Below are 24,375 nucleotides of genomic sequence, written 5' to 3'. Positions count from 1 at the left end.
CGATACTTCTCAAACTCTTCCAAAAAACTGCAGAGGGAGAAACACTCCCAAATTCATTCTACGAAGCCACCATCACCCTGATACCAAAACCAGAAAAAGATACCACAAAAAAAGAAAATTTTAGACCAATATCCCTGATGAACAGATGTGAAAATCCTCAACAAAATAGTAGCAAACAGAATCCAACAGCACATTAAAAGGATCATACACCATGATCAAGTGGGATTTATCCCAGGGATGCAAGGATTCTTCAATATATGCAAATCAATCAATGTGATACACCACATTAACAAATTAAGGAATAAAAACCATATGATCAATATGCACCATGCATCTCAATAGATGCAGAAAAAGCTTTTGACAAAATTCAACACCGTTTTATGATAAAAACTGTCCAGAATATGGGCATAGAGGGAACCTACCTCAACATAATAAAGGTCATATATGACAAATCCACAGCAAGCATCATACTCGATGGTGAAAAACTGAAAGCATTTCCACTAAGATCAGGAACAAGACAAGGATGTCCACTCTTGCCACTCTCATTCAACATAGTGTTGGATGTCCTGGCCATGGAAATCAGAGAAGAAAAAGAAATAAAAGAATACAAATTGGATAAGAAGAAGTAAAACTCTCACTGTTTGCTGATGACATGATACTATACATAGAGAATCCTAAAGATGCCACCAGAAAACTACTAGAATTAATCAGTTAATTTGGTAAGGCTGCAGATACAAAATTAACGCACAGAAATCTCTGGCATTCCTATACACCAACAACAAAAAATCAGAAAGAGAAATTAAGGAAACACTCCCATTTACCATTGCAACAAAAAGAATAAAATACCTAGGAATAAACCTGCTTAAGGAGGTGAAAGACCTGTACTCAGAAAACTATAAAACACTGATGAAAGAAATCAAAGATGACATAAACAGATGGAGAAATATACCATGTTCTTGGATTGGAAGAATCAATACTGTGAAAATGACTATACTACCCAAAGCAATCTACAGATTCAGTGCAATCCCCATCAAACTACCAATGGCACTCTTCACAAAATTAGAACAAAATATTTTACAATTCGATGGAAACACAAAAGACCCCAAATAACCAAAGCAATCTTGAGAAAGAAAAACGGAGTTGGGGGAATCAGGCTCCCTGACTCCAAACTATACCACAAAGCTACAGTAATCAAGACAGTATGGTACTGGCACTTAAACAGAAATATAGATCAATGGAACAGGATAGAAGGCCCAGAGATAAACCCACACACCTATGGTCAACTAATCTATGACAAAGGAGGCAAGAATATACAATGGAGAAAAGACAGTCTCTTCAATAAGTGGTGTGGGAAAACTGGACAGCTACATGTAAAAGAATGAAATTAGAACACTACCTAACACCATACATAAATATAAACTCCAAATGGATTAAAGACTTAAATGTAATACCAGACACTCTAAAACTCTTAGAGGAAAATATAGGAAAAAACACTCTTTGACATAAACCATAGCAAGATCTTTTTTGACCCACCTCCTAGAGTAACGGAAATAAAAACAAAAATAAACAATTGGGACTTAATTAAACTTAAAATATTTTGCACAGCAAAGGAAACCATAAACAAGACAAAAAGACAACCCTCAAAATGGGAGAAAATATTTGCAAATGAAACAACAGAGAAAGGATTAATCTCCAAAATATACAAACAGCTCATGTAGCTCAATATCAAAAAAACAAAAAGTCCAGTTAAAAAATGGGTGGAAGACCTAAATAGACATTTCACCAAGGAAGACATACAGATGACCAAGCGGCACATGAAAAGATGTTCAACATCACTAATTATTAGAGAAATGCAAATCAAAACTACAATGAGGTATCACCTTGTGCCGGTCAGAATGGCCATTATCAAAAAATCTAGAAACAATAAATGGTGGAAAGAGTGTGGTGAAAAGGAAACTCTCTTGCACTGTTGGTGGGAATGTAAATTGATACAGCCACTATGGAAAACAGTATGGAGGCTCCCTAAAAAACTAAAAATAGAAATACCATATGATGCAGCAATCCCACTACTGGGCATATATCCTGAGAAAACCATAATTCATAAAGATATATGTACCATAATGTTCATTGCAGCACTATTTACAATAGCCAGGACATGGAACCAATCTAAATGTCCATCGACAGATGAATGGATAAAGAAGATGTGGCACATATATACAATGGAATATTGCTCAGCCATAAAAAGAAACGAAATTGAACTGCTTGTAGTGAGGTGGATGGACCTAGAGACTGTCATAGAGTGAAGTAAGTCAGAAAGAGAAAAAGTTAATACCGTATGCTAACGCATATATATGGAATCTAAAAAAAAAATAAAATAAAATGGGGCTTCCCTGGTGGTGCAGTGGTTGAGAGTCCGCCTGCCGATGCAGGGGACACCGGTTCATGCCCCGGTCCGGGAAGATCCCACATGCCGCGAAGAGGCTGGGCCCGTGAGCCATGGCCACTGAGCCTGCACATCCGGAGCCTGTGCTCCGCAATGGGAGAGGCCACAACAGTGAGAGGCCCGCGTACCACAAAAAAAAAAAAAAAAAAAAAAAAAGATACTGATGAACCTAGTTGCAGGGCAGGAATAAAGAGGTAGACATAGAAAATGGACTTGAGGAACCGGGGTGGGAGGGCGAAGCTGGGGCGAAGTGAGAATAGCATCGACATATATACACTACAATAGATGACTGGTGGAAAGCAACAGCATAGTACCGGGAGATCAGCTCAGTGCTTTGTGACCACCTAGAAGGGTGGGATAGGGAGGATGGGAGGGAGGCTCAGGAGGGAGGGTATATGGGGACATGTGTATGTATATGTCTGATTCACCTTGTTGTGCAACAGAAACTAACACAGTATTGTTTAGCAATTATATTCCAATAAAGATCTATTTTAAAAAAGAAAAAAATATGGTCTCTACCAATGTCTCAGCATCTGACAGACTTTGCTGATGAGCTACAGTGTAGGCATACACAATGACAGGCACAACAAGCATATAGATTTTATAGAAGATGTTTCTATTACTTCTGTGGAAGTGGAAGTGGAGTGAGATGATGAAATATTACAAAAAACACCAGAGTTAGGAATTATGAAAGATGGAATATCAAGTACAAAATTAACTCAATCCAAACACTTTAAGGAATTCTTACTCTTCCTCTAATTCTCTTTCCATTTTCCATCTCATCCCTCCCAAAAGGACTTTGTCCAGTTGTTTTGGAGTTTTGTTTCATTGGAATGCTAGACGTGAAATAAGATTTAATGAGAAATTATTATACACAAGAGACTTCAGAATTAAAAAAAATTTCTCCCAACAAGCTAATAAATGGGGAATTTTTGCTCCCACTTATTTACCTATATCTCCCTGAAAACAGGGAGTGCATCTACTAGTAGCTGTGGCTTAGTCATAACCCAGGGATAAAAACGGAAGGCAGAGCAAAGGGAGAGTTTTCACTTTTCCACTCTAGAGGGAACGCACAAAGTTTGATCAGAAAATTTTAGGTAAGTTTTAAATACTGACTGACCATGAGAGGAAAGGTAACAGAGTTTTATTAATCAGAGTTAGAATAGCAAATGTAGACATAGGGAATTGTAAGTTTTTTTAACATTCAAAGGGCCTGTGATCAAGTTCCCCATCAAATGAGGAGCGATGTTATACATAGTTATAAGTTATCATTTACTGAATACTACTCAATGTCAGGCAATATGCTGAAAATTATACAAATTATTCCATTTAATTTTCACAACATTCCAATGAAAGTGCTTATTATTACCTGTACTTAATATATGAGGCCTCGAGGGCTTAAGTGAGTTATCCAAAGTCTCCTGAGTCCTATGGACTTGCCAAAGAAAAACTGCTATTATGTCAATCCAGTAATATTAAGTGCCTAGCACATACCAGATGCTAGACAAAAGTTAGCTATTGTTGTTTTTATTGTTACTATTGTTATTAGTATTATTGCCATTTACTCACCTCCTCTAAGCCTTGTTTAGCTCAACAATAACATGGAAGTTAGTATGATATAAATTTGTCAGATGGATTACATGCAACAACCCACTTAAAGTTTCTAGCATATAAAAGCCACTTAGTAAATGTCAAAACTGTATGAACTTTTCTCTTGAAGGATACTTTATATTTTTAAATGAGGCCAAACAAGGCAGTAGATATTGATATTTCCAGTTATTTAGTGGCATACCCCTGGATAATGAACTGGACAGTTTGTCTTCAGAAAACAATGTTTGACTAGAAAATGAATTTGGTTTAAGTACCTGGCGTCAGGAGGTTAAGAGAGTTTATGGCTAAAATACTCAGCACATACTTCAAAGATTCTGAGCTTTCTTCCTGCTCCATCTACTACTTCCTATAGTTTGTATCTCTAAAGACTTGTACAGATATTTCCAAAGTATTTGTGTATTTAACAAAATAGTATTATTCATAATGTTATTAAAATAGTATAATTCATTCATTTGTGCCCCAGTTTAAACATTGTCTTTTAATAGTTCAAGCAATGCTTATCGATAATGTGGGAGTACTCAATAAATGTGTTCAATAAACGTTGTATGAAAGTGTGAATGAATGACTCGTACATTATTATTTATTATTTTTATATCTTTAGATTTCTGCACAGAAAGCTTCCTTTAAATTGCATATATACTTATCTCTGCAAATTCATTTTAACAAAACACATAATGTTCCCCTGGATATAAAAGCATAAATGAATTAGTCTTTTTTTTTTTTTTTTTTTTGGCTGCGTTGGGTCTTTGTTGCTGCGTGCAGCCTTTCTCTAGTTGCGGCGAGCGGGGGCTACTCTTCGTTGCGGTGCGTCGGCTTCTCTTTGCAGTGGTTTCTGTTGCAGAGCATGGGCTCTAGGCACACAGGCTTCAGTAGTTGCGGTGTGCAGGCTTCGGTAGTTGTGGCACATGGGCTTAGTTGCTCCGCGGCATGTAGGATCTTCCCGGACCAGGGATCGAATCCGTGTCCCCTGCATTGGCAGGCAGATTCTTAACCACTGCATCACCAGGGAAGCCCTTGAATTAGTCTTTATTACACTTTATTTTTTTAATTATAGTTAAAATTGACTTTGGTACTTGATGTGCTAACAGTTAAGTGCAGCACACCTTCCTTACATTGTTTGCTCCTTGGTGCTTTTCTTTATTTAATATTCATTTTGATGAGTTGGCACTCCTCGTGCCTTTAAAGTGTAAGCCAAATTTTCAGTTTACAAACAGATCTTTATGTTATTGGCTAACGGAAACCTCTGATTCTAAAAGGGAAAAAATGACCAAGTATCTCTAACATCCTAAAGAAACCTAAAATTTCAGTGTCTTCTCCAAATTTGTCCAATAAAGGCTGAGCTAGAAGGTACTTCTGTTTTCTGGTAAGGACAGGAGAGTCAAATCCACCACTTCTATAGTTTGTTCCAGCTCTAGAAAAGAATTTGGTGGAGGGGATTATAACTCATGGGTTAAAGAAGATTTAGACTTTTCTGTGGGATTGAATTTTTCAGGTGTATATGAAATTTATAAAGTAAATTCTGTTTCTTGCCAGAACTTTAATTTATGAGATCAGAAAAATGTTTGTTAGTTTTGGTACCATGCAAGTCATTGGCGATTTTGATAAGAGTTTTGTGTAGCAGTGGAGACAAGCCAGATTGGAGAGGGTTTAGTTGTAAGGAAGTAAAGAGAGCGTGTCTAGACAACATGGTGGAATGGGGTGGTGGGAATTGACAGTAGTTGTCCTATTTGAGGGTCAGGACTTGGTGATTGGTTGTGAACAACTAAGAGAGAAGGAAGAGCCAAGGATGATTCTCAGCTCTCTGGCTTGCGCAGTTAGTGATATGAGATACTTTTTGCTGAGATGGGGTATACAAGAGGAGGGGAAGCAGTTTTGTTTGGGGAGAGGGACAGAGATAAATTTAGTTTAGACATGTTGGATTTGAGTTGCCTCTAAGATGCCCATTGGGTGATATCTAGTAGGCAGGTGGGTAGCAAGTTTTTCTATGGCTTCCACTTCCATCTCAGCTGTCTCCCATTGTGGACAGCCACTTCCCCATCGCTGATTTACCTGTCAGTACAAACACATCACTTTCCTTCTTCTAGAAATTTGTCTCTAGTTCACTTCCCTTTCTGATGCTCTTTTTTAATTGAGATATAATTGACACATAATGCTAAAAAGTACATTTTTAAAGAGAGTGATTCTATGGGGAAAAATTTTTTACTTGAGAGCTGATCATTGAAAAGATAGCTTAGGGGAAGAAAGCTGTAAAGTCAATGAGGGAAAAGAAATGAAGAATGGGTAAGATTTGCTTGTGTTGTAATAAGGTATAGGAAGTGTCTCTGAACTCAGCACTGAAGATGCAGTTGAATTTAGAGTGTGGAGAGGGCAGGAGGAAGAGCATTTCAAATGTGTGTGTCGGGGGTGGGGGTGGGGGAGGGCTGCATGAAAAGATTGGAAACGAACGAGCATTGAATGAGGCAGAGTTGATGGGGCCTGTGACCTTATTGGGTTATACTTAGTAACGAAATAAGGTGGGGTAGACCAAGTGAGAGCAACATGGAAATGATAGAGGAAGATGCTGACTAAGGGGTTTTGATAATATTTATAGCAGCTCTTCCAAAGAGAAACTCCTATAAGTATTTAGAAATATGGGACTGGATCTCTCATCTTTCAGTTCTGATGCTTTGGTATTGTGCCCTCCAATGATTACACCTGTAACAAACATCCCCTACCACCAGGTGGCTATAGAGTTGTGTCATGCTCCATAGCTTTCCGGTGGTTGGGACTCTAGGGGGACAAAAGTCCTTCCAAGCCACAACTTTTAAAATCTGATCATCTACTATCTAGACAACCTTTTAGGAAAAGTTGAATTAAGATCATCACTTCTCAATATTCCCAAGCTTAGGGAATTGATTTATGTGTTAAATTCCCAAGGGAGGCACCAAAACAAATGAAATAGAAGGAGTAAATATGATTTGTATTTAGTTTCTGTGTACCTTACACTATAACATATGACTTGTTCCCAGACAACTTTCTTTATGTTTGCTATCCAACATTGAATTCTGCCAGTTAAAAATAATTTTTTTACTCCTCTCCAACAATTGACTAATTGAGATTTCCTATGGCAGAGTTATAGCTGTGAGAAGGGATATCAACTGAATTAGAGGAAAAGAAAAGTATAGCTAGGCTCTCTAAAGCCTTCAGGAGAAGGTCAGTGGCAATTTGGATAGTACGAGTTGGCAGAATACAGATCCAGTAGTTCTGCCTTCATTATACTTTATGATATCACTCCCCGGAGAACATAAAGTTCTCAGTTTATTTTTTGGGAAAAATATGTAAATCCAAGATCATTATTTTTGACTCTTCATATTAATAAGTAGTGCCTTAAGTTTGCATTAGAACTAAAATGATTTAACCTAGTTTTTAAAAAGCAAAACACTACAACTTACATACCAAAGTATCCCGTCACAAGAAAAGGATGACGTTTATGGCTCTAAATTATTCAGTTTTCACACAATTTGCTGTAAACATTTAACTAATAGAAGAGTCCAGAACTAGTAGTTGATGGTGATAACAGTGAATTTTATCTTTTTTCCTCCCACTTGAGTCCCCGGCGGTTAGAATAAAGAATGAGTGGACTAAGTTATCTGGATAATATACCCTTAAATATTAGATTAATTAACCAAAATAATTATGGAGAATTACTATGTGATGAGCACTATGCCAGGAACTGTGGGCGTTGCAGATAACTCTTAGCTAGGATCTATGACATCTCAGGTTGCTTATAATCCTATTGGTGAGATAAGATTAATTATGGAAAAACAAACAAAAAAGGAAGAATGTTACAAAAAGCCAAATCATGTGCTCTGAGCAATAAAGATTATACAGGTACAAAGGGGAGGAATCAATGAAGCCTGCATTTCAGCCTTTCAGAATCTTCAGGAAGTGAGCTTACAAACTGGGATGAATTGTACACAAATTTGCCATCATTATCTCTTCCATTTCATTAAGCAGTCTATTTGTCTTTTTTACACCTTACCCAGGCATTCACGTAAGTATCTTGTACATAAGTATCTTATATGCATAAATATTTGCTGGTTGATCGATTAAATTTTTGAGGATATTAGTAAAAGCAAGCAAAAGAGAGACATTTTGCTTTTCTGTCCAATATATAGTTACCTTGAGAAAAATCTGTATTGACCATGGATAAAGTACCTTATCATTAGATCATAGTGCCAGTCTGAAAGTAAAGCTTATAGATCTGCTTCTTAAAGAGTGCAGTGCCCAGTAGCTCACCCTCACGACACTGAAGAATGAAGGTAAAAATGTGAATGCTTGTTGGACTCTGAAAACAATTTTGGTTCACTGGTCTGCATCAATTAGTCATAACTTAGAATATCAAGATTTTAATAATGCCAGTAGTTAACTTTTCAGCAGAAATGTTTCTCTAATGCTTCATATATCCAAAAATTGAAGCAAATATTTAAATAGTGTGAGTTTGGTCTCCTTTTAGGAGCAGTATTTAAGTAGTATCTATCTTATGCTTAAGAAAAGCAGGATTTCTTTTTTTTAATCTTCATATCTTTATATTAAGGAACTTTTGTTTGTTTAGACATGCTCCTCTTCCACAAAAACAAGAGGCATTGAATGATATTGTTGCAATTAATGCTAGGCACGTACATAATTTTACTGGGACATGGTTAGACAATAATGACACATCATCATAGATAGGGATAGAATGGCTACCACTGATGAAATATTGATAAAAACCTTGACTAAATTTCTTTTAGGTGAATTATCTCTACTACAGCATTGCATTTTGATGAGTATACATACTGGAAGTAATATTATAATTTAGCATTAAGGCTGTTGCAATCATACTTACATATAAAATAATTACTCTAGGAAACTGCAAGTGCTTTTCAAAATTGTGGAATAATGAACACATATTTTTCTACATGATGAACTAAATGGGATGACAACTTCATAAATGAATAGTCTTCTAAAGAAAATGTGAACTATTAGAACACATAATTAATAAACAGTTTGTCACATGTTATTTTCCACCTTTTTGCATTCATATCCATCAAATAGTCTGCACATTGAAGACAGTATCTATATTCTAACAGGTTAACCAACAGTTTGGAAATAAGTCTCCTTTGTTGGAAAAATAGAAACAAGTGTGAATTCATATTTTTCTCTTCAATTTGCCATTATTCTAGAATTTTAGGCAGGAAAATACGTTCTTTATCATTCATAGATAAGCGTCATTGTACACTTTAAATTTGGGAGTGCACTTTTTCTCTACTCTTAAATTAGGTATTGCTTACTTTTAAATTGTTTTCTTCCTCTTCATTTTTAAAAACCTTTCACCAACAAAGGCCTAGAATATCACCAGTAGTTCTCATTTTGCTGAGAAAGTTCTCGTATTTGATTCCATTCTCTTTCAGGTGTGTAAGAAAAGTCCTAAACCTCAACTTTGGTAATGAACCTTCCTTATTCAGGGAGGGCAGGCAAGAAGGAAATGGAACATTTATACCTCCTGTATTGATAAAATCTTTAAAGTTTAAAAGAACCAAGCATTTGAGGGAATGTGAATCAAATAGATTTCTTATGCATTACTGGCAGAAGTATACACTGTACAACTACTAGGGGGAAAAAGTTGGCATTATCTCCTAAAAGTGAATATTCACAATGTGTATACAATGTACTGTTTTATTTTTTCATTGATTAATCGATTTTGTCAATGGAGCCGTGTTGATGAGATGATAATGGTGATTCACATACCAATGGTTAGAGTTAATCCAGTCCTGTGCACTTAAGGCCAGACCGTTTTTCAAATTCCAGGATGGCTGAGCACCCAAGGGGGCATCATTTGGTAAGGCAGCATAATAGGCTAGGGCAAAACTAGAAGGGGTATAGAAAAAGGCTTTTTTTAAATAGGAACACTCTACATTTAGAGTAGTGCTTGGTTCATAGAATTTTATCAATGACTTCATGAAACAAATAATGAAAAAGAAGTAATAATGATTATTTGCCAATGGCTGCTTGAGGTGACAAATTTTTAGTCATAACCAGGAGAAAAAATGGGAGGCACATCAAATGGATAGTTTTCTGTTTTGTACATTTGGGAGAATGTGAGTTCCTTCCAGATACACAGGAAAAATGTGTCTTTGTCTTTTACATAATTTCAGAGTAGTGATCTACAAATTCTCATCAAGAAACTTTAAGCAATTTTAAATAGTCATATTCAACATTTAAGCCAACATAAACAATTAGGTATAAAGCAACTTGGCTTTTGTAAGGGAAAATTATAAGACAAGTAGAAAAATATGGAATTATTAACAAAAAAAATCTAAAAATGTTTAACTAACTTCCTCACAAATGTAATTTGAAAAAGAAAAAGAGAATTGCCATTGGTTACATGGGAGGCGTTTAGTTGTGACAATAGCTATTATTGATTGAACATCTACTAATGTCACCTACTGGACTGGACTCTACAAGTTATTTCTTCTAACTCTCGCAACAGTCACATATGAGGAAACATAGGCCAAGAGGGCTTTAATGAGTTTCCAAGGTTCCATAGCTAGTGAGTGTCAGAGCCTGGATTCTGAACCCAGACCTGCCTGATTCTAAACTCACAATTCCTTCACCTGAAGCTGACCCATGTGTGCGGTAGCCATGCCGAGGGAATGAAGCAATGGATCCTGAGATGTTTCAGGTCTCCCATCCACACCCTCCTTCAAGCTGGTTCTTCGGCACAAAACACAGCATCCCAACCCTAGCTCCACTGTCAACAGCACTGGCAAGTGACCCACTGGGCTCCTCCTTGACCAACTTGACCTCCTTTGGCACTGCATCGAGCAGTGCCAAAGCAAATCCCTCCACAAAGCTGGGAGAGTCATGCTGTGGGCTACTCCTGCATGCAGGTGGGTACATATCCCCTGAGTCCTGGGACTCTGCCTAAGAAAAGTGAGGAGGTGGAGAAACAAATCAAGCAGCTCAGTATCTGCTACTACTAGATAAAAGTGACTATGTTTGAATCAGCTTAATAGCAGGTACTCAATAAATGTTATCACCGTTATTGCTTATTATCATCATAATTGCTAGCTGTGTAGCTCTTAGCAATTCACATTAACCCTCTTAGACTCAGTGTCCTAGTCCATAAAATAAGCTTGACACTACTGGAATGATCTAAGATTGTCATGGTGATTATATTACAAGATAAATTCATTTATATTCACTGGCAAATTGCTCATTAAGTGTTAGGATAGGAGAGATAAGTTGTTTTCTCCTTTTGATGTGACAAAAATAGATTATAATTGTCTTACAGATTTTGGCTCTTGTGTATTTTATTTGCCCCACATTCTTACCAGCTTTCTGACAAACTAACCTTCCCCTGCCTCTTCATTCCCTGTAGATAGTTTAACAGTCTATTTAAATCTAGTGCTGACAGAATTTCTTTCCCAATTATTTCTTGTAATTTAGATCTACGCTCAAGACCCATTCCTAGCCCCTTCTTTCCTTCATAATACCTTTGAATACTCAAGTCCCCCTTGAACCTCTCCCTCTATCACACAGTTTGGCAATAACTAGTTTCCCATTTTTTGTACTCATTTATGTCGGTAACTTATTGGCTAAGTTGTAAACTCTTTGAAAGCAAAGACCCTATCTTCTCATACATCTTAGTACTTACTGCAGCACCTAGCCCCTTGCCTTGCATAAAGTAGAAGCTCAATAAATAATTACTGATGGAAAAATTCATGTAAGTTACCTATGAAGTCATTCATTAATTCTTATAACCAGGACTTGAAGACAAGATCTAGAAAGTTGAATACCCTAGTTTTAGTACCATACAAAACATGGCACTGTTTTATGTGGCAAATAAAACATAGACTGAAAACTCATTTAAAATCAAGAAAAGATTAGTTTGTGAGAGATGAATTCATGATAAGTTATTTAAGTGAAAATAATTATTTTGAAGTAAGACCTCACACATTTTTTGTGTTAACATTGTGGATGGTAAACTTGCCTTCCCAGGAAATGTCTTTAGGGCCTTCAGCCAGAAAGGACGTTGGGCTCATAGGTCTAACCTCAGGTCATAGCTATGTTCTGACAATTAGGCCAACATTGTAATATAGTATACACAACTTGCAGCTTATTATTATTTTCAGACAATTGAGATGAAATATATCAGTGAAAAATATATATCGCACTAAATAAATCCTTGTTGATTGAAATACAAAATGAAATAAAAACTATGACACATTTTTTCTGACAATTGATAAGGAATAGACTTTTTATACAGTATATATTTTTTAATTTCTTTCTTTCAACTATCTTTCAAACTATCATCTTTATTGCCACCATTGAACCAAAGATAAAAGAAGTTTGAACATCAAGTATGTGAGTGATATGAAATGAAAGTAGAAAATGGGCCATGTGCCTCTATGTAAATTTCCTTGTCTTGAGGTTCCAAAAATTGGCCTCTTTTTTAAAAATGAAAGTAAATATCTTCTTTCTTAGACATATGGCAAGATATTTATATGATCTAACTTTGTGAATTAATGTGTTATAATGATACAGAATTTTATTTTTCCCCTTATTATTTTAATGTAGAACAAATGCTATTTGAACACTCCCCTATTCCTCCTCAGCCATATACACACATATTACACTGATTACAGGATGTGGGAAGACAGTCTTTTAAATAGATTTTTAAAACAATTTCTTAAAATAATGTAGTCTAGGGGCTTGTCTTGGAAGTCCGTGTGGGTGGGTGAGAATCTGTCAACATAATGTCTGTTCTCAGTATTTTTCCTAAGGGCAACATGCTATTTTGTTTCCCATGTGATTATTTTTGTGTTTTATTTTCCTGTTTGTGTACTTTAATTTCATTTAGGAAATTAATGGAATGAGGAATGGCAAAGTATGATTGTTTAGATTCTCTCATAATATAGAATGATTTTTGTGATAAAGATTATGAATATGAATTCTCTTTGATAAACATCTACTTATAGTTGAGTGAAGTATTATTTAGTATAGAATGTAGTATTCAAAAGAAAAAGCAATTTATCTAGGAAATGCTTCTTCCCTTGTTGCATTTGCCCTCTTGTTGGCTTGATGTATCTGTTTTGCCTATTTGTCCTTTATTACTGTCAAGACAACAAATTTCTATCCGGAGCAGATGGTGTAACTGCCATTGTTCAAGTGCTTAAAATTCATTCTGCTGCAGGGAATTTTTATCATTAAACCTCTAATTTGGCAATATTAATTAATTGAATCTATGCACTGTTCTGTCTGGGATGTCTGAACCTTTGTTACATATCTGAAGAGAAAAATACATATTTATATGTATGAAAATGAAAATTGTATCAAAAAACTTGTTTATTTCTTAACAAATGAATGTAAAGATTTTTTTCATTAAGTTAGTATATAGTATGATGGGTAAATGCTATAAAATTTTAGTCATTTTTGGTATATAAATTTATTGTGGACTTTACTTGTTTCCTTTATTAATGTCTCCATGTTTTATCCCAAAAGAAATTTTAGATCATGATGTGTCTTGATATAGTTGAATAGAGTGTTTAAATTTAAATCTATTTTTAAACTTCAAATTTAGGCCTTTTTGTCCATAGCTCCTCACAGCACCCTGCCCGACCTACCCCACATGAAATCATGAGATTTCATATTTTACCATCAGGAAAATAAAGAGAATGCCATTTTCCCCACTCTTAGCCACATTTTCAATATTGGAATGATTAAAACTGGACCAGCAGAAGTTTTGCACTTAACTTTATCCTTACAACTTTAAGGCAACAAATGAATATTTTGTGGAAATATTCATAATAACTTGTAAACAAATAACATATACGTATTCAGTAAATAGAATTCCACAATATTCATGATTTTTCAGTGATTACTACTTTAGAAATAATTCCACTCAGTGTAATAAGGTAAACTATAAACAGTATCCCATAGTTGGACGATTATACAATCATTGGTGAATGAGTCTAATTGAACATATGTTGAGCAAGTCAACTGCTGTTAGGGAGATCATACATTCGTTTGTCCAGAATAGTCACAGTTTACACTTATCAAGCAAATATGAATACTTTCTTTGACTCTCAAGAGTGTACCAATTTGGATTCTAAGTTACATGTTTATTCGATCTCTTCTGTACCCATACAAACCTAAGAGTTACATGCTGACATATGTGAAAGAAGTATAAGCAAATGTCCATTACCCAGAGGAGCATGCAAACTTATTAATGACAAAAGAAATACATGTGAAATAATTGCAAAATAATCCATAATTCTTTGTATTAAAATTCTAAATATGTGGTACAGGCAATAAGCAGTGTTGGAATTCAGAGAGATAAATGGATGTGGACTAGAGCTGTTAAGCCTAGTTTAAGCTACTGCTCTGCTAAAGGGCCTTGCAGGCATGAGGTCACATGGACAAATTTCTAGGGATGGATATGATTATAGTTCACTGCTGATCAATCAACAGTGGAAATGACTGAATACAAAGAAGGGTATGGTAGAAAGAATAATCACTAAGGACTTGGAAATTCTGGTCTCTCATCCTGGTTCTGCCACTGGTCAACTTTATGTCATTGAGTAAATTACTTCTTCCCTTTGGCTTTATTTCCTTCATCTGTAAAAAGAGGGCATGAACTGGATGCATCCATTCATCGGTTATTTATTGTGAGATTACTTTGTGCAAGGTACTCTACTAAGGGCTATGTAAAGGATCTCTAAAGTTCGTTTCCTGCTCTAACTTCTACAGAAATGTCACTTCCATCACCAATGTTTCCAGGGACATAGTTGTAACTGGTTTGGGATCATGTGCTTCTCTGTCACAAAAAAAGAACATTTCTTGCAGGTAAGTTAACCCAAACCAGCAAATATTTGTTGTGTTGACTTGAAACTTTTCCTAGCAAGTGTCCTTTATTTCCTAACTGGATTAAGACTGTATTTTCATTCCTTCTGATAATGATGCAACCCTAGAATGGTGGGAGACTCTTTCAGGAGAAGCTGGCATTGCGTATTTTCAGACTGTGAAAACTACCATTATGCTACAGGTAACCAAGGCTTCAGACAGCTCAGCTGGAAAGCCTGGATACCATGCACTGGTCTCCTTTGTCACTTCTCACAACTGAGGCCTGTTACCCATTCTGATATCATAAAGCTTGCTCTTGTTCCCAGTTCTAATCACCTAAAAGGAGAGATCATGCTCTCTGGAGTAAAGTTGTAGCACCTGCACAAGGAACTGTACCACCTCAAAGAAGCTGAGATGTCTTCTGTGAATCTAGCTGGTTCAAGGCTGTAGGCCCACTTGCCTTGGCGGTTTTTCCTATCGCAGAGAGTGGAGAAAGCGGCCCAAACCATCAGAATGGATTATACATCACTTTTGATAATGCACATGGATCCTCCACTCCATTAACTGGAGAAGTTGGAGGTAGATCTAGTCTAAAAACAATCTGAGGAACAAGAGAAAAAATTTAGTGGTCTAATATTTATTCTGTCCTTTAAAATTGTGGTGTAATATCCACAAATAATTCTGAGCCTTCTTAATATAGTAGATATGAAATACAAGATCAAATATTAACAACTTTTAAGTTGCTACTTAGTTCATTTACATTTGGTGCATCATTAAACAGAGACAGTTTTTTTTTTTGGTAGAAATGCCAGGATGTATTTAAAACCAGCTGCAAGTTCACCTGTCTGCTGTCAGTGTTGTTAGTGGTGGTCATGGTCATAGTGGGAGGGGATGAGAGGGAGAGAAGTCAAGATTTTATAAAGAATAGTTGAATGAAAAACAGAAGAAATAGGAGCTATAATAGATGTTTTATCATAAATGATTGCTGCAATGAAAGCAAATTATGAAATTTAGAACTGAGGGTATTAATTTTCTCCGTATTATAACTTTGCTTAGGATGGTGTAAACATTGCTATAAGGGGTTTCCCCTTAATTTTTGCACGGTTAGGCATGAAACGGAAAATTGAAGTCCTTTTAGGAAAATATTCCAAGTGAATTCCAAGTACTAAGAAATCTCTACTAACCTTACAGGTAGTCCCATTGAAATTTTAAACTTTCAGTGCATTTTTTTCAGAAATACATACTCCTGTACATTTAAATCTGTAAATGTACTAAAGCAACTACATAAAGCATTAAATCAGAGATATGAACAGCTGAAAACTGATAGGAGCTGAAAATAGAGTTGTAAGTAAATCACTGAGAATCTGTCTTTTCAAATATACTGCTCGTGAATTTTAAATCAATCTGTTTTATTCTGCCACTCATAGTAGACTATTCTACCCCTTGATTTACAAAGCACTTAAACTTCAAATACTTTTGACTAAAAGGGGGGAAGTGGAAAGAGGAAAAATAAAAGACATATGGAATCACTTGACAATGTGCTGAAATATTAATCCACAGGCATCTCTAACTAAGTGTATTTTAAAATTAAGGCCAAATTCAAAAGTAGATTATTTCTTTTGAAAATGGCCTCAATTATTTCAGGGTGTAGAAGTAAAAACAATTTAAACCTCTACTCATTTTCTGTGTGTGTGTGTGTGTGTGTGTGTGTGTGTGTGTTTAATCATTGTTCTGGCAAAATAAGAGCATGATCCAAATTTTATGCCTCATTCCCAAACTTCTGGAGATTGGTGACACCTTACAGAGCTGTTGGAAGGTGTAAGACAAGAGAAGGAAAATGAAGATGTTAACTCACACTGAGATCTGGAGGGGTAACCAGCCGTAGACAACCCAAAAAGCTGAGAACCTGAGCAAGACAAACTTGTTTTTAAAGACATTGTAATTGCAATTGAAGAAAGCCAGGACTGGCTAAGGCAGAGCAAGTGTAAGAACAAAAAGAAAGGAATTTGACTTGAGACCAACAGGATGATGGGTACTTTCTTCCTCATGCCATACGAAACATTTCTAGGATAGAAAGCATCATAAGAAGATCGATCTGCACCCATGGTGTTTTAGAGCAACTGACTGGGCTCTATAACAAAGTCATAGATTATTTTGTCTTTTTAATGTAGAAGGAAATAACTGATTAAATGGAATGTTTCACTGATTTTTCCAAACAAGCCTACTTATAGAATTTCAGAAATGGGGAGTGCCTTCTCAGATGGGCTCACGTGAACCTACTCATTTCCTGACCATGTACTGAGAACAAGTTGAGAGGCAGCAGCAAAATAGCCTGACAGTTCAATACAATAAACAAATTCATAATTTAAGGACAAAGTCTATCAGTTTTAATACCTTCAAATAGGGATTTAATGGCATCTGTCACTATCCATTATTGAAATGCAGAGGCATGAGATGTTATATTCCCTGGGCCTGTAGGTTAGGAAATACATAGATCAAATATGTTGTAAATGGAATTCTTGTACAACTTTAAAAGTGATCATTTGTGATATGCTTTGGGCCATTATGTAATACTATGTCATTACATTATATAATAATGTGTCAACTGTTTCAATAATATTCTAAGAGAAGAATTAATATCCTTACTGATCTTTAATATTTTGGGTTTTGCTTTTGCTTGAGCAGCTCCATAAATGAATATTCATTTTGTACATTATTTCTATTGTGAAAAGAAAAATAAATGGCTTCTCTTGTTACAAAAAATAGCTCTATGAATATTCTGATCAAACTTTTATTAATTTCTATTGTGATAAACAATGTGACATAAACATCTAAAAGCCATTTCCTGATGATTAAATTGTACATATTGTTAAATTCCATTTACAAATTATGTGAGGAATTTGTTTTTTAAGGAAAACTTGATCAGAGCATGGACATATCTGTTAGGGCAGTCCCACCCAGCCTTCTTCAGAAGGTTGTATTCTGCCATAGTATAAAGAATCCTGATTTGTTCAAGAAATATTTCCAATCTAAAATCTTGGAGGCAGGTGCTCACTTGTCCTCCTCCATGCTTCGAAAATACAGGGAGGAGGCCAGAGTGGCAACTGTCACCATGATTGATTTCGTTGGGATAGAAGATTGGCCAGCTGATTGTAATCAATGGATTGAGAATTCTCTCAGAACAGTGAAACCGTTAAAACTCAAGGTAGAACAAAGCAGTAAAGTTTCAAAATTTAAGTATTTTGAAATGCAAGATACTTTTCTCATATCATCTACTCTTCTAAACAACACAATGTTTAAGCCATGTACTGTTCACAGATTATAATGTTGTAATGGTAAAATGTACACCCAATGACAAAAATAGTGATAAATGACTGAGATTATTTTAATTTTATATTGAGCTTTGTATAATGCTACTTGGAAAAATTTTTGTAGAATTATTAGTAAATGTAAGAAGATTCATATATGATCAAATATTTTACAATCTTCCTGCCCTTAAGTTTGAAGTGTATTACAGGTTAAGCTCAAGCCAGGAAGTAAGGTTGTTTTATAGAACTCCATGATTCTCAAAACTGAAATTTGAAGTGAACGTGGTATATCATAATAGTGCAATTAAAATATAAATTTATCATTCATTTTTTATTCAACAAGTACTTATATAACCCTTAATATGTGCAAGGTATTTTCCATGCATACTCTATTCTTTTTTTTTTTTTTTTTTTTTTGTGGTACGCGGGCCTCTCACTGCTGCGGCCCCTCCCGCTGCAGAGCACAGGCTCTGGACGCGCAGGCTCAGCGGCCACGGCCCACGGGCCCAGCCGCTCCGCGGCACGTGGGATCCTCCCGGACCGGGGCACAAACCCGCATCCCCTGCATCGGCAGGCGGACTCCCAACCACTGCGCCACCAGGGAAGCCCCTCTATTCTTAATGGTAACAATCTTAGCAACCTAGTAATGCAGGTAGTATTATCTTCAATTGATTGTTGATAATGCATCCCTGAACCATGGAATGTAGCATTGGATGTCATCACTCTCTACATTTCTGCTTAAATATATTTTACTCTCACTTTGAATGAAAAGGTGAAACATAAATATCATTAGGAGTGATTACTGAGTAGGAACAATCAAGGGACGCTTCCTACATGGCATGGACCTCTGGCTAGAGGGAAGTACACAGATGGGCCATTAGCAAGTGGAACATTAAAGACTTTGTCAATAACATCTTATCTTTTGCAAGACCACAGGTAGAATTGTATCCACATTTTGATCTTATGAGTCTCCAATCTCATTCTTCACAGAAGGTGAGTGTCACAGAGTGTTCCCAGGCTATGCCATGTCGCAGTGAAGTTTGAGAGCAAATGTTTAACAGCTGCAGTTTTGGTAACAAATTATGCACATTTTAAAAATTATTGAAACTTATTTGAATTTGATATTCAGTGCAGTCACACAAACATCTTTGGAAGACTTAATAGATACCAGACCCTATACTAAATACAATGAAAACAAAAGCATATTCTGTGCGTTCAAGTAGTTTACAGCCTGGCAGTAGAGAGCTCTCAACCCCTTTCAAAAGTAGGACTCTTCAGAAAAAGGAAAAAAAAGTAGAACGCTTCTACCTTACGCATTTGAGTTACACCACCTATTATTATGTTGTGCTTTCTGTTTCTCCTTGTTTCTTAAACTCAAAGGAGTAAGTGTTCATTGGTAGTAGATTTTCTGCTTAAGTGCTACCTGACTACATTGGCATATAAAATTCACAAATAGACTCAGATAATTTTTCCTAACATAAAACTGTTTTCTGCTTTTGCTGAGTCCATATATTTAAGAACATGAAATCAGGGCCCTTATACTCTGTTGGAACCTCTTCTGATATGGAGACTTTGGTTAGTATAGTCTCATTTAAAGACGAAGAATGGGGGAGTTCCTGGTTTGCCTAGTGGTTAGGATTCCGGGCTTTCACTGCCGTGGCCCAGGTTCAATTTCCTGGTCAGGGAACTGAGATCCCTCGAGGTGTGGCCAAATAATTAAACCTGGTTTCACATAAAGATTTTTAAATAAATAAATAAAGGTGAAGAACCAATTCTGAAATATTGAGAATTGGTGAATATTTGAGAGTGAAATATTGAGAGTGATTTTCTGACTAGCTCTTATATTGAAGGGTTTTTTTTCCTAATTGATTAGCTTTTGAAATTAACAAAAAATTCTTGTTATTCCAAACTTGGTTAGATGCAAGTGGTTATCCATATAAGATCAACAAGGGAAAACTTAATTTTCTTTCAATAATTACTTTCAACTTTCAATAAAGTTCAAATTGCTCTCAAGAACAAAGTATAACTATTTCCCAGTAGATGATAATTTAAACAGGTCATTAAAAAAGAATATTATCCCATTCCATCAGGATGTAGACTTCATTCAGGCAGTGATAAAATAAACTGCATTAATATTTATACAATTTTGGAAATATCAAGTCTACATTTTCATAGCTTAGATCTTATTACTGTACCTTACATGAAAAAAAAGATACAATTCAAGTGAAGAATTTTAACTGATTTTTTTCATTAATACTATGTGATATCTATATCAAAACTTTTTAAAAACCTGAGCAAATGTCTTACTTTGAAACTACCATGGGAATATACAAGTTAGTATTTTATATATAACGTGGTAGATGCCATTCAGAGTAATAAATAGGACATTTTTTTTGCATTTTTTTGTATGTATTTACTTATGTTTTAATGGTTGTTTCTTGGGTTTTGCTTTGTTTGTGGGATTACTATACCAAAATGATAACATTTTTTTCTAGGTTCCAAGTTTACTTAGAAAAGTGTATGATGTTGTAATTTAGGGTATTGAACCATATTAGTTTTATGCAAATTAGTATTTTCTTTTTTTAGAAACACAATTCCAACCACCTTAACTAAATATGGTAAATTCAGTGGCTCATATATCCAAACTAAAATAAGGTAAGGAGTAGTACAGGACTTGGAATTGATGGCATCCTGGAATTTGAAAAGTGTCACAACCACCTCCTTACCCCATTGTTTTACTGCTTATTTCAGCTCTTGTGCATGTGCTATCCTCATTCTCTTAGACTGTTCTATGTGTCAGGAAATGTGACTATTACCATCTTTAAAGAGCCATCCTTACAGATGATCATCCAGGAGAACTGAGAATGCTTTCCCTTAATTTCCACCTTGGAATAATTGAGAAGGACTATAATTGACTTATGTGGATCAAATCATGGTCCCTAGGATCATTAGAGTGACCAAGAGGCTAAGGTACTATTACAGACCCAGACTGAGAGAGTAGCCTCCTCCGGTTGGGGGAGGGAGCTTCCACAGAACCATACAGATTAGCGAAGGTAGAGTTCCTCAAAAGAAGGAAGACACTGGTAACAAAAAAAGGGAGGAGAAAATACTGGAAAGACAAAAGCAACTGATGTCCACTACATAATCCAATAACAAAATTACATACATATATACAAATATATGTATATCTACACATACATGTATATACATATGTATATCTCCTTTTAGATCATAAGTAGATTTTTATAGTCATGTTTATATAGATCCTATATACTATCTATTAATATTATTTCTGATTTATTCTTTTTTTATTGTGGTATAATTGCAAATTAGTTTTTAACAGATTAGTTTTTTGTAGAAAGATTTCTTGGATTGTTCATGAATTTTCAGTGTTCCACTGACACACATTTGTTTTCTTGTTAACAATAAATTTTAGCTCACCACAATGATTTGATAATTAACTCCCAACTTTTGCATACTGGTGTTACTAATGAGTAAATCAGGAAAAAGAAATTTAACAATGAATTTTGCAAAACAGAACCCATTTTCTAAGAAAATATTTAGAAACTAGGAGACATGATTTTTTTAAAAGGAGAAACAATGCTATTATTAATGAAGTGGATGTGACCTTTGTGATAACATATTACTTTTGCTTCCTTTCTGTGTGCAATTTTGTTCTATATAAATGATGTCTCTGGATAAATCAGTTGTTGCCGTTTACAGAGCAACTGAAAAACAAATCTCTTTTAGTGTTCACAAGAGCCCTAGAAGCTAGGTTACTTATTTGTGTCTTAGAAAAAGATGAAGCAATATTGATTACTTTGACTCTCTATTTTGTCTTCTTTAATGTATGTGCTGGTGTTTTTTAATGCAGACTTCTCACTGCCATAATGCTTTGTCAGCCTTCACATATTATTTATTAACATCTTGGTTTTTAAAGATGAAAATATGAACCACAGATAAATTGAATGATTTAACCTAGATAGTACAGGGTAGGATCAGGGTAGGGGAGAGCCTTTGAGTTTCTGTCCTCTTTGCAGAACCAAAATGAATCAGTTTTAACAGGAAAAACCTCACAGTGTAAAGGAACTTTGCTAAGAAATTATGAAAGTGCAAGTTAATTAGAATACAGAGCTACTTGCAAGGACTGACAATTATTAACTACATGTTCTTGGGCTGGCTCAATTTCAGGCAATTTGCTGCTAAACGAAATAAAAAAATTTCTGTTAGTTTTCAGTCTTGCAGAGAAAAAAAAAACCCTTCAAGGCACCAACCAAGAAATAACTGCTCTATAAGGTGCAAAGAAAGCAGATTTTAGATTTAAATTTTTGAGCCAGTGTTTTTGGTGGCTTATTCTCTTTGCTATATGTCACAATTCTAATTATATCAATAGTTAGTGAAACAGTTTGGGAGCTCGTGTGCTTACCTAAGTGAATAGCTGAAATTGTTCAAAAATCGATGTAGCTAGTGGGAGATAAGTGTGAGTTTGCCTTGTTTTAGGCAATAGATACATTTCTGAGAAGTTATATGTAACTGAACTTTCATTAAGTCATATTTTAAGTGCATGGAAACTATCTATAGCACCTCACGAGTCTCCTGAATTCACATAGGAGGATGACTAGAACTACCTGCTAAAAAACAAAATTCAACTGAGTACATTTTAAAGATCTAATTGGCTTTATTGAATGATCCATGAGTAGGGCAGCACATCCCATCTAGCAGATAGAAAGGAGCTCCAAGGAGTTGTACAAAATGGAAGCCCTTTATAGGCAGAAGGGGGGAAAGAGTGGATTATTTCAGTCTTAGGTAACCTACCTATGGGGATGGAAGGAGACTATGTGGCAGATTATTTTATTGGTTCTGACTAGAAAATTCCAAACTGACCAATTAAGACTACATTCCTGGGGGTGGTTGTAACTGTGGTTAGATCAGGTATTAAGTCTTCGTTTGCTGACATAGAGCTTAGCACAAGTAACTCCATTTGGGGCCTATTGTTTCTTTTTAAACACACTGAATTGTTCCCGTTTAATTTTCTTCCCCCTCACACTTTAATCAGATTAGCATCGTATCCTTGAAAATTAGATATGTCGTTCCTATTTAATGGTTTATTAATTTGGCATATCACCTGCTTATAGGATCTGAAGGTTTTGGTATTTGAGCCTTTGTAGATAAGAGTTACACGCCCCTGCTAATAAAATAAGTACTGCTAGAGGCTCTGAAGTAATTCTTTTCTCAGAACTGAAAGTATTAAAAATTGGTGGCAACATAATTATAGAAATAAATGAAAAGTGAGAGCATACTAAATAAAGTTTTAGTCCTCAATACTGAGTTTCTTAATTGTGCTTAGTCCATAGTCGTGATGTGAGTGGCTGAGGGGCTCGGGTATGGGCCAGACATTGAGAAGAAGGTGAGTCAACAGAGAATGGTAGCCCAAATAATCCCAAAGTAGATTCTCGAATACAGCATTTTTCAGGAAGGGACTGTGAGTAATTGGAGACAAAAGACATATGAAAACAGCCCATAGAAAAGCGGAAGAGGGCTTCCCTGGTGGCGCAGTGGTTGAGAGTCTGCCTGCCTATGCAGGGGACACGGGTTCGTGCCCCGGTCCGGGAAGATCCCACATGCCGCAGAGCAGCTGGGCCTGTGAGCCATGGCTGCTGAGCCTGTGCGTCCGGAGCCTGGGCATCCGGAGCCTGTGCTCCGCAACGGGAGAGGCCACAACAGTGAGAGGCCCGCGTACCGCAAAAAAAAAAAAAAAAAAAAAAAAAAAAAAAAGCGGAAGAAAAGGCAGCACTTAATACCTCTATTGTTTTGGGAGACAAAAGAATTTCTGAGCTGGTGACAATAGTCCCTGTTCTATTGAATGCCAAAAAGCCACTTAACAGTTACAAAAGAGAGGAAGGAAGTATGAGGAAGCTCAGGAAGTAACAGAGGAAAAAATATATATAAATATCAGGTGGTGACAGGAATGCAAACTATGGAAGAAAATAGATACATTAGGGCTCATGTAAAGAAAAAAGTGCCTTAAGAAAACAGCATGAAGGTGATAGCTCCATAGAGGAGAAAATAATGAATATGAGAAAATACAATGGAAAGCCTGAAAAACAGTCAGCAGCTTCCCAGGGGAGCCACCAGGGGATCAAGAGA

The 24,375-nt window shown here is 35.9% G+C and overlaps 1 non-coding gene across 1 annotated transcript; it reads left to right on the top strand.

The window, feature by feature from the left end:
* The first annotated feature begins 10,833 nt into the window (after positions 1 to 10,833).
* Positions 10,834 to 10,977, top strand: LOC117310479 (small nucleolar RNA SNORA35). Its single transcript, XR_004524624.1, has one exon. It is a non-coding gene; the product is annotated as a small nucleolar RNA SNORA35 (small nucleolar RNA).
* The last annotated feature ends 13,398 nt before the right edge of the window (positions 10,978 to 24,375 follow it).

This window comes from Tursiops truncatus, chromosome X, assembly GCF_011762595.2.
Source record: "Tursiops truncatus isolate mTurTru1 chromosome X, mTurTru1.mat.Y, whole genome shotgun sequence".
Taxonomy (NCBI): Eukaryota; Metazoa; Chordata; class Mammalia; order Artiodactyla; family Delphinidae; genus Tursiops; species Tursiops truncatus.
The sequence above is the reverse complement of the archived record's forward strand: the minus strand, read 5'-3'. Positions and strand labels throughout refer to the sequence as shown.